We start from the raw sequence: 18,440 nt of genomic DNA on the forward strand, positions 1-18,440 counted from the left end.
GTGGCTGACCGCCCAGGTCTGTCTCGACTGATCATATGTCGTTGTTAGTTTTCACTTCTTACTCTTATATCTACTTTAATTTTTCTCTTCGTTGTTTCTCTTACTATTTTCTGATGAACACCTTACTCTGTGGTAGCTTGAATTTCAGGTCAATGGCTCTTGTATGCTTGTTCCATGTGAATAGGGTTCATCTTCTGAATAATAATAATAATAATAATAATAATAATAATAATCAGGAAGAAAGTATCACTCAGTGATGTCGCAATACCATGGGACACCAGAGTAGATGAGAAAGAAAGAGAAAAATTGATAAGTATCAAGACCTGAAGATCGAAATAAGAAGGATATGGAATGTGCCAGTGAAATTGTACCCATAATCATAGGAACATTAGGCACGATCCCAAGATCCCTGAAAAGGAATCTGGAAAAACTAGATGCCGAAGTAACCTCAGGACTCGTGCAGAAAAGTGTGCTACTAGAAACAGCGCACATAGTGAGAAAAGTGAGAAAAGTGATGGAATCCTAAGGAGGCAGGATGCAACCCGGAACCCCAGACTGTAAAAACCACCCAGTCGAATAGGATGACTGTGATAGACCAAAATAATAATAATAATAATAATAATAATAATAATAATAATAATAATAATAGTGTAATTTCTTTGCCGGATCACTTTTGTCGTAAGGATAGCCTCTTGAGTTAATCGCTGAAACGGCTGTCGGCAAAATGTTTCAATAGATGGCGCATCACATAGCAACAGTATTTATTTTTTTCCTCAGAACGATAACCTTAAGGATAATAAATGCTGCGGGACATAAGAAAGTTGTTCGTGTAAAGTAATAGATATTACAATTAATAAAGATGCCTAAGATAGAATTATGTCGCAAAATCATTATATATTGTATATATACAATACACACACACACACATATATATATATATTTTATATGTATGTATTTATGTATGTATATGATGGTTTCATAAAATATTCCATAAAGTGTTTGTATAAAGTAATTCGTAAGTGTGCTTGCAGAACTATTTCACTGAAAACGAACCAAAGATTGATTATGCAAGTTAAGTAAATTTTTTTACCATTTTGAGAAGATAATGCATGAAGTCAAACAAATATGATTACAACAGACTTTTTAGCTAAATGCAGTTCCATCTAAACTCTCTTTTAATCTATTTGATAACTTAACTTCAACTACTTTCGCATATTCAGTTACAATTACCATTCATTACTTGGTAAAGATATATATATATATATATATATATATATATATATATATATATATATATATATATATATATATATATATATATATATAATCCTTTTATCGTAGCATAAGACACAGATACGCTTCTTAAGCTGTTCAGCAAATACATAAACTACATAGTTTAATACGATATTATTAATAAGATATTTAAATATCGTTATTTTCATAATAATAGATACACAAGGAATAGAAAGTTGACTTATGTCTCTTCATACCAAGGTTCCAGGTCCTGTTGTGATAGAAATTCATTTCTCGCTATAATGTGGTTCGGATCCCACAATAAGCTGTAGGTCCCGTTGTTAGGTAACCAGTTGGTTCTTAGCCACGTAAAATAAGACTAATCCTTCGGGCCAGCCCCAGGAGAGCTGCTAATCAACTGAGTGGTCTGGTTAAACTAAGGTATACTTAACTTTTTTTTTTCCAGGTGCTGTCCAGGAAAAGTAGTTTATTTCCGAATCCTGGGTATGGAAAACATATGTCCGGATTATAGCTTGTCTGATAGTTTTGACTTTCTTCTCATGATTTCGACTCTCATTATCTTTGTTAAAGCCCACAGCAACCTCTCTCGGTCTCTCTCTCTTTCTTACTGAATTGAAGATCACTGCTTCGACCTGAGTGTATGGCCGGTCAATCAGTATTGCTCTTCCTCTGTGTGTGTGATGAGCGCCATTGCTTTGATGTTAGGCCATGATGCCGAGTCTCTCTCTCTCTCTCTCTCTCTCTCTCTCTCTCTCTCTCTCTCTCTCTCTCTCTCTCTTGCAATAGCCAGAAGAGACAATTGGAAAGTTATGGCGATGACAACAGTATATACTGTAAAAGTTTAGTGAAAATAAATGAATCCCAGAAAATTGCATGAACACCAATTCTCGCTCTGCCAAATGATTCACTGTATAGATCGTGTCTTTGGCGTCTATGGAAAGAGAACTCCCCCTGAAGGTAAATATGGGATAGAGCCTGCTTGTAATGACACCCGTTTTCCAGACGTGGAATGCTTGGCTCCAGTCTTTTTACCTTCCCGTCGCCCTCTTTCTTGGTAATCGATAGCCTGGCAAGTTTGGGAAACTATATGTGATGAAAAAGTAAAAAATGAGCTCGCATCCAACCGACCATATCTGGACTGGGATACAGTGCCCAAAGATCAGCATTCCAGAGTCTGATCTGTTAAGCTGTACGGTCTTGAAAAGTGTACTGTTTCATGTCAGGTGTACTCTCAGATCATTGAGACTATAATTCATAACTTCTTACTGCCTGAAAAATGTTCGTTATGACATCGTGTATTTTAGAAGTCCTTTTAATTAACTGTACATCGTTTAGAGATTATTTTCTGTTTCATGGGGTCATTTCAGTGTTTTTGGGCAAGAATGTATATTTTCTGTTTCATGGGGTCATTTCAGTATTTTTGGTCAAGAATGTATATTTTCTGTTTCATGGGGTCATTTCAGTATTTTTGGGCAAGAATGTAGCCTTACGAGAGAGTAGCAAAGTTAGCAAAGCTAGCAAAGCTAGGTGAGCGGCTTCACGACTACATTCACAAAATTCGCTTAAAACGCCATTCTTTTCTGAATGAGGATCGACATTAAGAAAAGGAGAAGATGGTGTTAGTCAGTCAAACGATAATAGAGTCCATAGGGAACAGAAGAATAGTAAAAGGCAAGATAATGCCCACAGTACTGTGCAATGGACACTTGAGTATTGCCTACGGTCACTAGACAGACAGTATTATTAAATTTTTACTAGGAATGTATTACTTAGGCATAGCTAAGGACAAGGTCAGAGAAAACCGACTAAGGCCCAGAATTTTAAATCAAAGCTCAGGCCGTGCCACAGAAAATTTGTATATGGGGCATTTACAAACTTGAGCCGTTCTTTGGAAAGTAATAAGTAGAGGATAATAGTATTGTTAACACAGATACAAAGTAATAAGAGGTTTTAAAGGAATAAAAAAAAAAGCTTTGTGTATGTTATCCCTGATGTATTTGTTGTATCTTTTCTTTTACTTAGGTAACAGAGTTGCGGATTGCTCTTGTAGTTGCAGGCACCAATGTGGCTGGCTTCGAATAAAAATGGAGAGAGAGAGAGAGAGAGAGAGAGAGAGAGAGAGAGAGAGAGAGAGAGAGAGAGAGAGAGAGAGAGAGGTTTAATAACGACTGAGCGAACACTTTGACGATTAAGAGACGAAGAATTTTGGCTTGCTTATCATGGGATGACAAAGAAATAACCTCATTTTTTGTAACAATACGTTTATTTCTATCATGAGATCCTACTCTGTAATTGATATCTCTTTATGCAAAATTAACATCAGAAATGATAGATTAGCAATCCGTGGAAATCTCTGAGGCTGTGTTTTTACCTTTGAAGACTGTATCAAGTTCCAGATAATCCACTGTGAATTTAATTTCCGCTTTAACTATTCGCCGTTTTGTGGAGTAGTAATATTTCACAGCAATAAGATTTCGATTGAGTTATTACCCGAAGACTTCTTTGCTCTATTTGGAATCATAAATCTGTTTGTGATCCCGATTTATCACAGGTCTCACCTGAGCTTCAAGAAACTGAATATATATTCCTCTTTCAGTCGCAAATTTCCTATGATTTATCTTCTTCGACTTGATACATTTTGCAACGCTTGTGCATAAGGTTATGTATAGAGAGAGAGAGAGAGAGAGAGAGAGAGAGAGAGAGAGAGAGAGAGAGAGTTTTCATTTCAGAAATTTCTATATTTCTCTTGGTTCTGCAAACCAATAAATAAGGAATGCGTGGCAGTCATGATATAATGTGTTTATTCACCACAAAGTCAGCGTCTGCGGCGGCTTACATTGTCACCTATAGATGTACTTTGGGTACAGTGATGTAGGGTTAAAACATCCTAGCTGCGATTAGATAGAGAGAGAGAGAGAGCGTTCTTCCAGTGAGGTGGGGGGTGCCTACGAATGGTGAAAATCCAGCTGTCAGCAATATAATTATATATAATATAATATAATGTTTTTATACAACACAAAGTAAGCGTCTTCAGGGTCTTACATTGCCACTTAAAGACACACTTTGGGTACAGTGATGTAGGGTTAAAACATCCTTCCTGAAGAGAGAGAGAGAGTTTAGTGAGGGGGCGGCAAGGCCTGGGAATGGTGAAAATCCAGCAGTCAGCAGTGTAAAAGAATTATGATGAGGCTCTTTGGCCACTGTCTGCGGCGGCGGCGGCGGCGGCGGCGGCGGCAGCTGCAGCTGCAGCAGTGTTCATTTGGCTTTCCTATACGATGACAAAAATCTATGCTTGTTGAAAGTCGGCCAAAAGCACGAAAGCGGAACCAACGACAGGAGGAGACTTGGAAGAAGTCGTGGGATGACCGGGGCCAAAGGCATCGAATTCGAGGAGGAGGAGGAGGAGGAGGAGGAGGAGGAGGAGGAGGAGGAGGAGGAGGAGGAGGAGGAGGAGGAAGGCTCTGGAGTCGGGATTTCATAACCCTCTGGAGACTGGAATGTGCCGCTGCGGTTGCTAAGATGTGTGTGTGTGTGTATGTGGAGAGAGAGAGAGAGAACTGCGAAGAAACGGATAGTGGTGTTAGATATACTAAAAATGAGGACTTTTGGAGGTCTAATGTCATCCAAGTACCCATATTCATGTAGACAAAAGACGAAATATGGAATTAATGAGATGTTGTTAATATTGATTTGGAAGAAAAGTATTATTAAAATGGATTACCCAGACAAATGCTGAGAAAAGTATGAATAAAATGGAGTGCCCAGACAAGTACTGATAACACTGCAGCTGCGATCAAACACCAATAATTTCGGAGAGGGCGCCATTGGAAGTATTTGATTCACTGACAGTTCATGAATATTCATAGGTGTATGAAATCTCCATATAATCACTGGCGACTTATTACCTTTCAAGGACTTATGTTCTTTATAACTTTCGGTTAAGAAATAGCCACTGTTTACAACCAAGTTTAAGTGAATAAATATAGAACAGGAGGTTTCGACCTTTATTAAGGTCCTCTTCAGCTGTACTTGGCAATGTTTACAAAATTTACAAAGAAATAAAAAGCAAAAATACAAAAATTTATAAAAGAGCAATTAATTTCTCTTTTAAAAATGTAATAAATTTTGTATTTTTACTTTTTCTTTGTAAACGTTGTAATTATTGCTAAGTACAGCTGAAGAAGTCCTTAGTGAAGGTCGAAAGCTCCTGTTCTATATTTCATTCAATTAAACTTTGTTGTAAACGGTGGGTTTTTCTTAACCATTCAAGATAATGTGTTTTGATTACTGGGGTTTTAAGTTTCATTTTAGGATCAGTAACATCGAAAATCAAAGTATCTTATGGAAAATGTCTCGCAAAATAAATTATTATCATTATTCTGGCGAAGGCATTCACGTTTTATTTCGTGACGAAGAATAAAAGATTTACTAATTGTAAGAGGACTTATTAATTAACTATATTATTCAACTTTGATATATAAAAAAAGGAATTTAATTCCCAATTACTTAAATGCTTACATACATTAAAACACTATTTTAATTAGAATAACTTTCAATTGCTCTTAGAAAAATACTTTCTACACCATACATCAAAATCTTCCACTTGACATTTTCTAGAGCTGGGGGAGTTAGAGTGAGCTTAAGAATTCGTGTGGGAGTGAGTGTTGACGATGTAAGGAGGGCAACTGAAACACTGAATAATGTGGTGGTGAAAGTGGCTGAGGCTGACCATGATGTGTAAGGTATATCTGGAGGAGCGGTGAATAAGTGTGAGGAAAAATAAGTATACCTTAGTTTAACCAGACCACTGAGCTGATTAACAGCTCTCCTAGGACTGGCCCCGAAGGATTAGACTTATTTTACGTGGCTAAGAACCAATTGGTTACCTAGCAACTGGACCTACAGTTTATTGTGGAATCTGAACCACATTATACCGAGAAATGAATTTCTATCACCAGAAATAGTTCTTTTGTACATAGCTTATGACAGATAACTATATATTTGATTATATTTGATTGAACTCTGAAATGATGATGTATTTCCTCATTACCTCCAGTTTTTTTTTTTTTGACGGCTTTCACTAGGTCAGTACACGGCTTTCCCAAGCATATTGATAGCAATAACAGTAGCAATAAACAAATGAATGATGCTGACGAATCTGTAGCTTGCAAACTCTATCCATTCGTACTCGTACTCTATGAAGATAATGGTGGTTGTAATGACGAAAATGATGATGATGACAGTGACGATAGTGAGGCGCCTGACTGAAATAAGCTGCTCCTGAGCTGGAAGTTGACTCAGATAAGAAAGATATTTCTCTCCTTCGTCCTTCAGAGGATGGAGTTGTTTGGAGTGGGGGCGGGGTTGTAGGGGCTCGGGGGTGGGGGTTGGTGGGTAGTAGGGGGAGGGTAATAAAGCTTAGGGGAAAACGTCTCTGAATGAAGCAGATAACTTACTCGTAAAGTTGTGCTCTGTGTTCTGCAAGAGAGAGAGAGCGAGGGAATAGGAGGGCCGAGGATTATATTTAGAGGAGGAAAAAAACAAAAAAACAAATAAGCAAGCTTATTTTGCTTACTCTCGAAAACATCCCACAAAAATCCGTTCGAATTAGCCTTAAAGAAATTGAATTATGGAAATGCAACGCGTGCATCAAGGGAGTTGCTGTGGGGGGGAAGGGAGGGAGTATAGGGAGCAAGGGGAGGGTGGGGACGGACCTCAGAATGACAGACGAGAGGGTTAGGCGCAGATATACCAGACAATGGGACGCCTTCTGAAGTGCCTCTACTAATGGCTTATATAGACATACTCCTTTCTTGCATTCAGACATCTTGTTGGGTCTGCTCGTATTTTGCGAATGTCTGTGTATGTATGTTTTAGGCATTTGACATTATCTTTTTCTTGTCCATTGCTATATAATTACTTTGTCTGCCTGAACTCGCACACACACACACACACACACACACACTCAGAAGGGGTAGAATGAAGCAGGCGTAGAATTGAGCAGATATGGATATTTAAGTAGCATTAAATTCTGGAGAAGAGACAATAATTTAGATTAAGATGATTTCAAAAGTTTTAAAGCAAGCGAGATAAAAGTGAAAATAGTGCCACTTGTCCCCTTTAGCTTTTCAAAATGACCAATGATTTTCCCAAGTCGTTCTTAGCTGAAATCTTCTTTCAAATTGCATCTTTTCCCATTTCCTCTTCTTCTTCTTTCTATGCATCTTTTTATTTCCTCTGAATATCTTCTTTAAAAACTATCTTTGACGAAATAATCAACTCTTCTTCTTCTTTCTGATGAAAATTTTCCCATTTCTGTGATTTTATTCGAATTAAGACAGCTTTCCTCCAAACTGATTGCTCATTAATATCGTCCTAACATTTAATTTTGCTGTCCGTCAGTGAAAAATTAACTATTTATATCCATCCACCTTTAATCTTCTTCAGTCTGTTCCTCTTGCTCTTTTCCGAGTTCACCTCCATCTGCCACTAATCTTATATTTTCCTATTTACCCCAGGATTTCATAAGTATTGGCAATGTTAAAAATAATGGTGAAAAGACCTGATGTTCTCCTCATTATTCTTCTTTCAAACATCTTTTCATTTCAGATCTTTCTAAATCTTTTCCATTTCCTAGGTTTCTTGTTTGACAGACTTTTCCCATTTAACTTTGGTCACTGGGTTCCGCGTGTCTCTTTTGATGCTGTACTGTTGTTTGTTTTAGGAAGTACATTTTCAAACCCTCAGAGGTTATATTTCAAATTCTCTCTGCCCAAGTTTTTTTTTTTAATTCTCTTTTATAATATCCATCCACCTTCTACTTTTTCAGGCAAAGGGTTTGCTGCACGGGCACAATGAAAAACTCTTGTAATCTTATATTCATCAGCCCTCATAAACCTTGGAAGACTTCTGGTGTACAAATGAAGAAAAAATAATCAAAACAAACCAGCAGATAAATTGAACGAGGCATCGTGTAAACAAGTCCCCTTACAAATCAGATTGCAAGCCAGCTAATCTTGGTAAGGGCGCTATGCCATCATGTTAATTATATATATATATATATATATATATATATATATATATATAAAACACACACACATATATATATATAAATTATATATATATATATATATAATATAATATATATTAAATATATATATATAATGTGTGTATTTTTTGTTTTTACGTACAAATTCTGTGTGTGTGTGTGTGTGTGGACTGCAAACCCTAGGCTACCTGCGTTTTCGTCACATTCAACAAGAGTGTGAATGTGACTGCCGTTGGCTTCATGTAAGCAGGGGCGTCATTTAGGGGTGGGGTTGGCGGTGTCAACTGCCCCCTCAAGACTCAATTTGCCCCCAAGATCCAAGTTGCCCCAAAGCCTCAACTTGGCCCCTCACCCTCAAGCCCCAAGAAGTAACAGCATGTTTTCTTTTAAATGTGCAATCATAAATATATAAAATGTCTCAGAAATATTGTTTCTTGATCTTTGTCTGTCTACTAGCTACCAGTGATGATGAGATAAAACATATAGTAGTGGGAGTATATAATTTTTGCTGAAATACCTTGCTCATGTGGCTTCAAAAACACATAAAATAGCTCAAAATAAAAAAAAATCTCAGCTGATTAGGCTCGCTTCGCTGGCCAAACCATCTTTGCCCCCCACAACAAAAATCTAAATTGACGCCCCTGCATGTAAGGAGGCTCATTTGCTACTTGGTGAGCATTTCCTCCGGCCAGGGAATCCACAACTCTTCATTCATCAGGTATTCCTTTGTCTTGGACTACATTCTACCTGAACCCCAAACCATTTGTACTTCTCGAGGCACTAAGATATACCACTTACTACCAACATGACAGCAGTTCACACTAAAGAGACTCACCCGATTTTTAGTTTTCTGTAAAAGAAAACTATTGAGATGGCTTTGCCTGTCCATCCGCACTTGTTCTGTCCGCCGTCAGATCTTAAAAACTACTGGGGCTAGAGGGCTGCAAATTGGTATGTTGATCATCTGCCCTCCAATCATTAAACATACAAATTGCAGCCCTCTAGCCGCACTAGTTTTCATTTTATTTAAGGTTAAAGTTAGCCATAATCGTAAATCTGGCACCGCTACAGGTACCAACAACACAGGCCACCACAGGGTCGTGGCTGAAAGTTTCATGGGCCACGGCTGAGAGTTTCATGGGCAGTGGCTGAGAGCTTCATACAGAGAAAACTCAATGGCGCCGAAGAAACTTCTGCGCATTTTTTTCTTGTTATGGCTGTCGTTGGTCTAAGTAAGAAAATCCTGCATGTCAAAGTGATGGCAACTTCGAAATGGCACCATAAAAGGTAATGGGTGGAGGAACACTTATAGAGAAAGTAGAAGACGATAGAGTTTAAGGATATTTCTTATATTGGTTGAAGCAATGACTACAGAATGATTATGATACAATAATGAACGCATAGCTGTGACGACGAGGAAAGCTTGTTCGTTCCATACCATTAGTACATGAAAAGAGCATGAAAAAGAGCATGGCTCTTATTTTCCTCTGAAGAGCTTCACCATTGGAATGAGATTATAGTAGTGACTCGTGAGCAATCAGAGATTTCAAGAAAAATGCAAAACCCGTAAAAAATTAAGACTAATTGCTTGGGCAGAGAATAATTAATACAATCAAAATGAATGATTTTGAACTGAATAGCATTAACAAAGCGAGAAGAGGAACTCGAGACCGTGAATTTGGTAAATGACTGATGATTTTATAGCAAACACAGAAAAGGTCATGATGAGAGATATGTATAGGGTATAAAGAGAGAGAGCGCTGCTGAACAATTTGGTCTCTGAGAGAAGTAAAGGTTTGGGAGGGCAGAGACTGTACAACTCTACAGAGGACAGAATAACATCAAGAACAGGGACATTGATTTGGGAAATAAAAGGAAAAAAAGTCAGTAGCTCTTGAGACTGTAGTCCACAAAAGTGAAAAAAGAAACAAAGAAAATGCAACAGGAAGCTAAATTCTAATGATGCGAAAGTATACCAAGATGGACTTTTCAAAAAGAAAACCTTTGATCCACTTCTCTCAAGGATTGCTGAAAATGAACAGGCATCTCAGATGAAATGAGTGTAACATGTAAAGGACAACTATAAACTTTTAAACGTAGGTTTTATTCGGCTTGCAATGCGATTTTCTTTCCTCAGGAAGAGTCACCTTGAGGATCTTCTTTCCCTACCTAGAGGTCAGTCCATTGTGCGCACTTCTCTGCATTACAAGCATAGCATTTTATCTATTCGTTTACCAACGACTGACACTCAAAATGAAAGGAAAACTTTACTTTTAAAAACACCAAGCTGAAGGTTGGCACAATATTTCACAATATCCAGATGAATGAGGTTTGACATAGGCAAGAATAAATCTGAAGGTCAGCCACCTATTTCTCCTCCTCCTCCCTCCTCTCCCCACCCAACCTCCATCCTCCAGCCTCTCTTGCTACGCTTGCAGAAGAGCCTTGCATGACTCATCCCAGCGGAGAATCTTCCCAGACACACAGGAACCTCATAACCCATTTTTCTTCTCTCTCTCTCTTCTCTCTCTCTCTCTCTCTCTCTCTCTCTCTCTCTCTCTCTCTCTCTCTCTCTCAAACCTCGGCTTACATTATCGCATCAGGCAAGGAGATGCAGAAAAGCTGAGGAAAACGAGAAATATTTATGATTATTTTCCCCGGTATGTCTCCTTACTCGTAACAGCGTCTTCTTGAATTTCAGAGATCGTCGTCGTACTCGTAGTTATTATTATTATTATTATTATTATTATTATTATTATTATTATTATTATTGTGGCTGCTTCCACGGCATACCGTTTGTACACAGTCCTCTATATGCATCTTAAAATATTCTTTTCATGATATATTTGATTACCTATTGTCAAAGAAATATGTTGTAGTGATTTTACTGCTACCTTTAAAGATTCCACTCACCTACAGAGGGTTGCAAAATGAATGAATTAAAATGCAAGGTACACAGGCATTTATGGCGATCTTCTAGCGGCCAATCAGAATTAAGCACACCTTCCCATCCTCCGCTAAGTGCAGTCCACCCGTCTGCCATAAATACCTGTGTACCTTCCTTTTTAATTTATTCGAAGCTCAGAGGAGATAAAACACCCACAACAAAACATCTTGATATGATAAGACGCATAAACTAGCCTCCATGCAAATTGAATGCAGCAGAAACAGCTATCGCATTTAACAATACTGTCCATAAAGAAGGGGTGCTTCCCCATTAATATTAAAGTTTTTAAAAGATAAACATTGCAAGCAACGTGCTTATTGCTAACAAACCCGAGTTCATATGATATATGGTTTAGAAATTAAGTCTGAGACCACGCCTCGCTTATTGACCAGGGTTCCAAAGGCCAGGTCGTAATTCAAAAGGTATGGTAATTAAAGACTGAGTTTGCTTTATGTTACCGGTTACTTTAAACTTTACTTTATCATTTCTACTTTTTATGAACTGAACTTTTTTTTTTTATATATAATACTTTATCATACAGTGCACTGTGTTGCGCCTGTCTTTTAAACTTTTGCAACTTCAACAGTTACACCTGCCATTCAAGCATTCGACCTAGCATAATTGTATCGAGTTCTTTCAGAGAATTCTTTTTTCACTTCTTGAAATCCTATATAACCCGATATAACCTTACGCTGTAACCCTTATTTGTGCTTATAGGCCTTTTGTTTGGAACCACTGTATAGGACAGTTTCTTTGCATCTAAAGATCGTAATATCCATCCGTACCAAATACACACACACCCGGAACTGGAAATAGAGTTATATACAGATTTAAGTTTAATGTATTTTTGTTTCATTCTTACCTTGTTATTGAAACATTTTTGAAATTTGCGGAGAGGAGATCTTTTCGAGACGAGAGAGAGAGAGAGAGAGAGAGAGAGAGAGAGAGAGAGAGAGAGAGAGAGAGAGAGAGAGAGAGAGAGAGAGATTCCAACAACGAATGCAGCACAGATTCGCATGGGATAGTAAAGCCAGTCCGGGCTACACATATCTTTTCTTTCTTTAATTATCGAATATTTTTAAGGTCGTATTTACGAGTTGTGTTAAGTAGGGGGAAAGCTGCTGTATCTGAAAAGCACTTTCAAAGGCGAAATTTAGTTCAGTATCGTTTAGAAACTTCATTTTGACTATCGATGCTTTTTAGTTTTCTGTAAAAGAAAACTATTGTGACGGCTTTGTCTGTCCGTCCGCACTTTGTCTGTCCACCCTCAGATCTTAAAAACTGCCGAGGCTAGAGGGCTGCAAATTTGTATGTTGATCATCCACCCTCCAGTCATCAGACATAGCAAACTGCAGCCCCTAGCCTCAGTAGTTTTTATTTTATTTAAGGTTAAGTTTAGCCATAATCGTACATCGGGCACCACTACAGTTACCAACAACACAGGCCACCACCGGGCCGTGGCTGAAAGTTTCATGGGCCACGGCTAAGAGTTTCATGGGCCGTGGCTGAAAGCTTCATACTGCATCATACGATGTACAGAAACCTCGACTGCGCCTAAGAAACTTCGACGCATTTTTTATTGTTTTATTATGACCTCCAGACCTCTGCTGTATTTTTGTTGGAGACTTCGCTTTCAAGACCTTTTTTTATGTGTAGTTCCAATTTGAAGTTAGAGGATCTATTGAAATTTTTTTTTTTTCTCCGGATTCTGTCTCCTCCGGGCAAATGAGTGAGGTGCTTATATCCTTTAATGTTAAATAGAAAAAAATGTGTATGCATATATACATATCTAGCCTATATGACATGTATACATATGTATATATATATACATATATATAAATATCTATATATGTGTTTGTTTATGCATTGTATATGCATGTGTGTGATTGCAAAGGCTCCTATATCACTTAGTAGGAGGATTGTAACTGGAAAAATGTATTGAAGTGGAGTGAAAGCGACCGGCACCTTTATTTTTTATTCCATTCCAATTTTCTATTTCTTTAATGGTTTCTATTTATATATATATATATATATATATATATATATATATATATGTGTGTATGTGTATTATATATATATATATATATATATATATATATATATATATATATATATATATATATATATATATATATATTCCTTTCTATAGGTAACTGTTTTCACCGCTTCTGTTGTTAGTACAACTCTTACCTGCCTCTGTACTTCCTCCGATTCTCACAGCCAGGTCTCTCTGGAGGAAAGTTGGGTCTATCGCTGTAGTAGTCCTCCTCTGTGCCTTTCTCTTGTCTCCTCTGATCCGGTGGCTTACAAAACTCGAAGGATATAGGATATTTTAGCAAGTGATTTCCAGCCACTATAATTTTTTTGTAAAAGCGTATAAGTAATATTATGGCAGAAATTATAATATTAGTAAGCTGAAGGAGAGAGGATTCGTTCTCCGGACGGGCGTTCCCTCGGTGCGCCTCTTTTTGGCGTGTTTCTGTTATCGTCCTCCTCTGAATATGGAAAGGAACCATCAAAAATAGACGTCAGTTATGATTACAGCTGCCTGGGAACCTCAAGTTGCAAAGGCAATTTGGGAAAATGATCAATATGCTGAGAAAAAGTGTGGAAAATAACTTACAATTTTCCCATCAAGTATTTATAGCGTAAACACCTAGCTTCACAATTACTTTGCTAACCTCCCATTAGTACTACTAATTAAATTGACGCAGATTATTTTATTATAGAAAGGTTTATAAAATTGTAAGTAAAAGATTCCCTCTTTTGGTCTGTCTTAACTCCATACACCTAACTTCGTCTCAAATCATGATTGACGTCCAAGTTTGGTGATTGTTATCGTCATTAGACCGATGGAATTATTGGAGAGAGAGAGAGAGAGAGAGAGAGAGAGAGAGAGAGAGAGAGAGAGAGAGAGAGAGAGAGTTAAAGGGTTGCCTTACCTGTTTCTGCATTGGGAAAGCTAGGAGATCTGTAACCTTTTCCGGGAAACAGCAAAAGCGTTAAAAATAATGACTCACCTGTGAATCAGCCAATCTTGTACCATGAGTCATTTCATAAATAAATGTGCTTCGATAACATGGCTCGTAATGATTCTAAATATGTTCTCAGTGGCCAATGTTCAATTTCTGCCGCAGAAAATATTCAATCCGATAAGGCAAAAGAAAAATACTATTTTTCGTAACGCTTCTTATACTTGTAAAATATGATGATTATAATGCCACATGTTTTTAAATTTTTGATTTGCCATTTATGTAATTTTATCTTTTATTAAGGATGTCATGAAGAGAAAGGAACTTTCTCCTCAAGATAAAATGACTCAAAGTATTGGTTTTGATTTTGAAACAATGGTAATTATTATTTCAACCGTCGGAAGGTTTTCTAGTTAACCTTTGATATCAGTAAGGAACGTCCATTATCTTCATTAATCCTGCTTCCTGACTTAGTACTAGCGATTTGTCTGTGTTGTTGCTACGAGTCTTCTGCTAAGATGTAGCAGTTTCCTGCTATTCAGTACCAGACGTCTGTATTTCCTTACTGTGAGAACCTTAATAACAATTCTGGCTGTCGTGGCTGCTGGCATTTGTAATTTTATGGGACTTAAATGCTGCTTTAAAACTATTTTTTTTCATGTCATATTTGCTTCGGTAGGCCTATTTATCTTTATCTGTTGGGATGCTTCCTAGTTACTTATTTTTTAAAATAATATGTTTCTCCTCGTGTTTATCTGCATTGCTTCAATTACACTTCTGTTTCATATTTTATTCCTAGGGATATACGTCTAATTTTTCAGGTACCCGCTCTCGCAGGCGTGACCGGAAATGAAATGGCAGAGTATGTCATCAACCGCCATGCAAAGAAACATTCCTTTGCCATGTAACGAGACATTTTAAAGTGTTCTAAGGAAATTTAAGGTTTGGCAAACGTAAATAGTAGTAATCAGCAAAGAATTTGTGCTTGCAATTACAATTTTAACCGCTGTGAATGAGTTCTGCTGCTATCAAGTGAGTAACAGGTTGAGAATCACCGAGTTAGGCTTATAGGCATAAGTGTGAAGAGTTTGATTAATACTGAAACATGCCTAATTATTTTTCCAATACAGCATTGATAGATAATAATTTATTATGCGTTAATGAAAAGATACTTATCTGAAATTAAATCACCATTTAATTGAGGCTGCTTGAAATAGGGTATCTTAGTTCTAAGGGAGGTTATTACACTGGCAAAATTTTCAGGTGGCAAGCGCGTTTCCCCCTAACACAAACGCCGATTCCTTTTCACTAATTACTGCTTGACGATGTGGACTTTGCTGGATGAAATTACTAAAGAAAACGTTTATTAAAGGGTTAACTATTGTATGCGTTTTTTTACATTCGGTGAAGGACTGGGCTGGGAGAGTGATATAAACGTTTGTGTCTACCGAAGAAAACAGCGGCAGTTTAGTGGACAACTGAGGAAATACGGGGGAATCCAGCCATGTGGAACCCCAAACATCCATCGTACTCACAAAAATTGCTGAAGAAAAATCTGTATACTTATATAGTCCTGAAGCTGACGGCAGCATTTACAGGTATGTGTATAGTTATAGTATTTATGTCGTCAGTGAACCGAATTACAATATTTTGGGACCTAGTTTTGTCCTTATTAAGTAGGAGGCATGTGAACTGGTTGAGGCTTCTACCACGGCTTAGCAAACTATGGTTACGGTAACCTGTAACATCTCTCGTGAGCAGCTAGTGAAAATGTTCCAACGAAAACGCTTCTTGCTGCGTGAAATTTCGCCCGTGTGACAGTGGCTGTAGATATAAAAATTAAAACTTTTCATTTAGACCCACTAGTACTTCAAATACAGATATCTGGCGTGTACTGAGAAATTTGCACAATCACAGTATATCGTTTCAGAAATTGGATTTGTAGGAAATTTTGTCTCTCTGAAACCGACTAACTGGACGTATTTATTTATTTATTTACAACAAATCAGACGAAAGCTGTTCCATGCCACTATATACAGCGTGTGACAGTGCAGGAAATTAAGTACAATTGTGTAGCCTATACTAAAAGAAGCGATGATGGATAGCGAAGAATTCCGAAACCGGAATAAAAGGAAAGCAAGTCATTTTACCATTTATAATTATAACGGCCAATATCTTGTAAATGCTGTACTAACTGTACCTTCTTAAATAATTCAGGTCAGGGAAATTGATTTTAAATTTGAATGATTTAGCCTAAATACGACTCTAAGTGAGTACTAATTACGTTTCCGAGAGAAATAGTCATCAATAAGATTCATCATAATTTTCGTACGCTTTAAATGCTACAAAAATAGTTGAAGTTGCGAAGGTTCTCGGAAATATTTGTATTTAGAGCCTAGAATAAAAAGAACTGAAAGATCATATTACACGGATAACTTAGATATAACACATTTGAATGCTGTATTTACACTAGAAACACAATGTGCGATTGTGATAACATTGACAACCGTACTATATGTAAACATTCGATATGTGCTTCAAAGTGTCTGCGGTATCACACAGCCAAAATACGTTCTTTATTTTACATAAGTAAGACTTTCGTTATTTCTTTACAGTAATGAAGTGCAGAGAAAATTTCTGATTGGTATGTGGCAGTATGGAAAGTTATCCGACCTTCACAATGATAAAAATAAAAAAAATACGGATGAAAACACAATTTCAGAGTTCAAACAAACTGCTTGTTTCAAAATTACGCGATCAGTCGATCTTGTATGCGCAATGTCTTACAGGGGTCGCTGGCAGCACCAGTGGTGACAGTGCTCGTGGGCTTGTGGTGTAAGGGATACCCAATTAATCATTCCAGTGACAGTAGAGTGACTGTTCTCTGTACGATAGGTCGAAAGGCTGTGTATTTGGGTACTTGAGCACGCGCTTAGGGCGCCTTGGATGTGACTTCATTGTTTGAACTGCGGACTCGATTAAACCAACGAAATATATTCATCAAAGTAGACCACCCGCCACACGTGTTACCAGACTGCAGATACTTTTGATGATATTAGGCTTACTAATATTGTTTCGTGTCCCTGGATGTAGGACGATATTTGATGGGTTCATAGGCCATCAGATATAAAATTTAGGTACGGTTTATTGGAATTTTCATTATTCAATCTTTTTTTTTATCATAATAGGAAATTAGTATTGCGGGGTCACCCCATACCTCGTCAGCACGAGGTTAGGTCGCATATGATAACAGTATATGTACTCAAGTAAATGGTACATTTAATCATGTAATACAGTATCAGGTGCAGTGTACTTATTTCTGAAACCATTTTAACGGTATTTTTAATGAATTTGACTCTCGGTTGGAAATGCTTTGTTACCCAGTACATTGTCTATATCTTTTTTTTTTTTTTATCTTTTATTATCTATAATGACGGGCCATAATGGGAAGCTTGGTTTTTTACAGGTTGGGAAAAGGAGAATATTATTAGTTAAATACAGTGCTTCATCCTAACCTACCTATCCCCAAACTTATCTGCTTAAGTGATGGATTTCCCTCTCCCCCTTCCCACCTTTTTCCCGTCGCCTAACCTGACCTAGGGTGCTGTAAATCATGGATTGAAATACAGGGCTCCATGCTAACCTAACCTGTAGCTCCCCGCAGGGGTTAGTGCCGTCATTGCACCTCATGCGGTGCACTGTAGGCATTACTTAAGGTTCTTTGCAGCGTCCCTTCGGCCCTTAGCTGCAATGTCTTTCGTTCCTTTTACTGTGCCTCCTTTCATATTCTCTTTCTTCCATCTTACTTTCCATCCTCTCCAAACAATTGATTTATAGTGCAACTGCGAGGTTTTCCTCCTGTTACACCTTTCAAACCTTTTACTGTCAATTTCCGTTTCAGCGCTGAATGACCTCATAGGTCCCAGTGCCTGGCCTTTGTCTTAAATTCGATATTCAATTCTAACCTGTAGCCAAGGCCTTTGGCAAAAAATAGGGGTTTGATGTTTTAATAACGAGATAAAACTAAAACTAGTTAGAAATGATGAAAGGTATCATGAACAATATATTAAAAGTCTTATGATATCCCAAACCTGTGTAAGCTGTGGCATATCTCTGAAACTATTAGTTATCAAAATGTGAACCCAGTTAAGGTTCAGAACTATTTATATCCTGCTACTGCCAGTATTATTTAGCAATTAGACTTTGTGACGGAAAAACA

General features: G+C 37.5%; 1 long non-coding RNA gene across 1 annotated transcript in view; it reads left to right on the forward strand.

The window, feature by feature from the left end:
- The window catches only part of LOC136849229 (uncharacterized), a 95,743-nt gene that overhangs the window by 38,666 nt on the left and 38,637 nt on the right, over nucleotides 1-18,440 (forward strand). The gene's annotated exons all lie outside the window — the stretch shown is intronic.

This window comes from Macrobrachium rosenbergii, chromosome 20, assembly GCF_040412425.1.
Source record: "Macrobrachium rosenbergii isolate ZJJX-2024 chromosome 20, ASM4041242v1, whole genome shotgun sequence".
In the NCBI taxonomy this organism is placed as follows: domain Eukaryota; kingdom Metazoa; phylum Arthropoda; class Malacostraca; order Decapoda; family Palaemonidae; genus Macrobrachium; species Macrobrachium rosenbergii.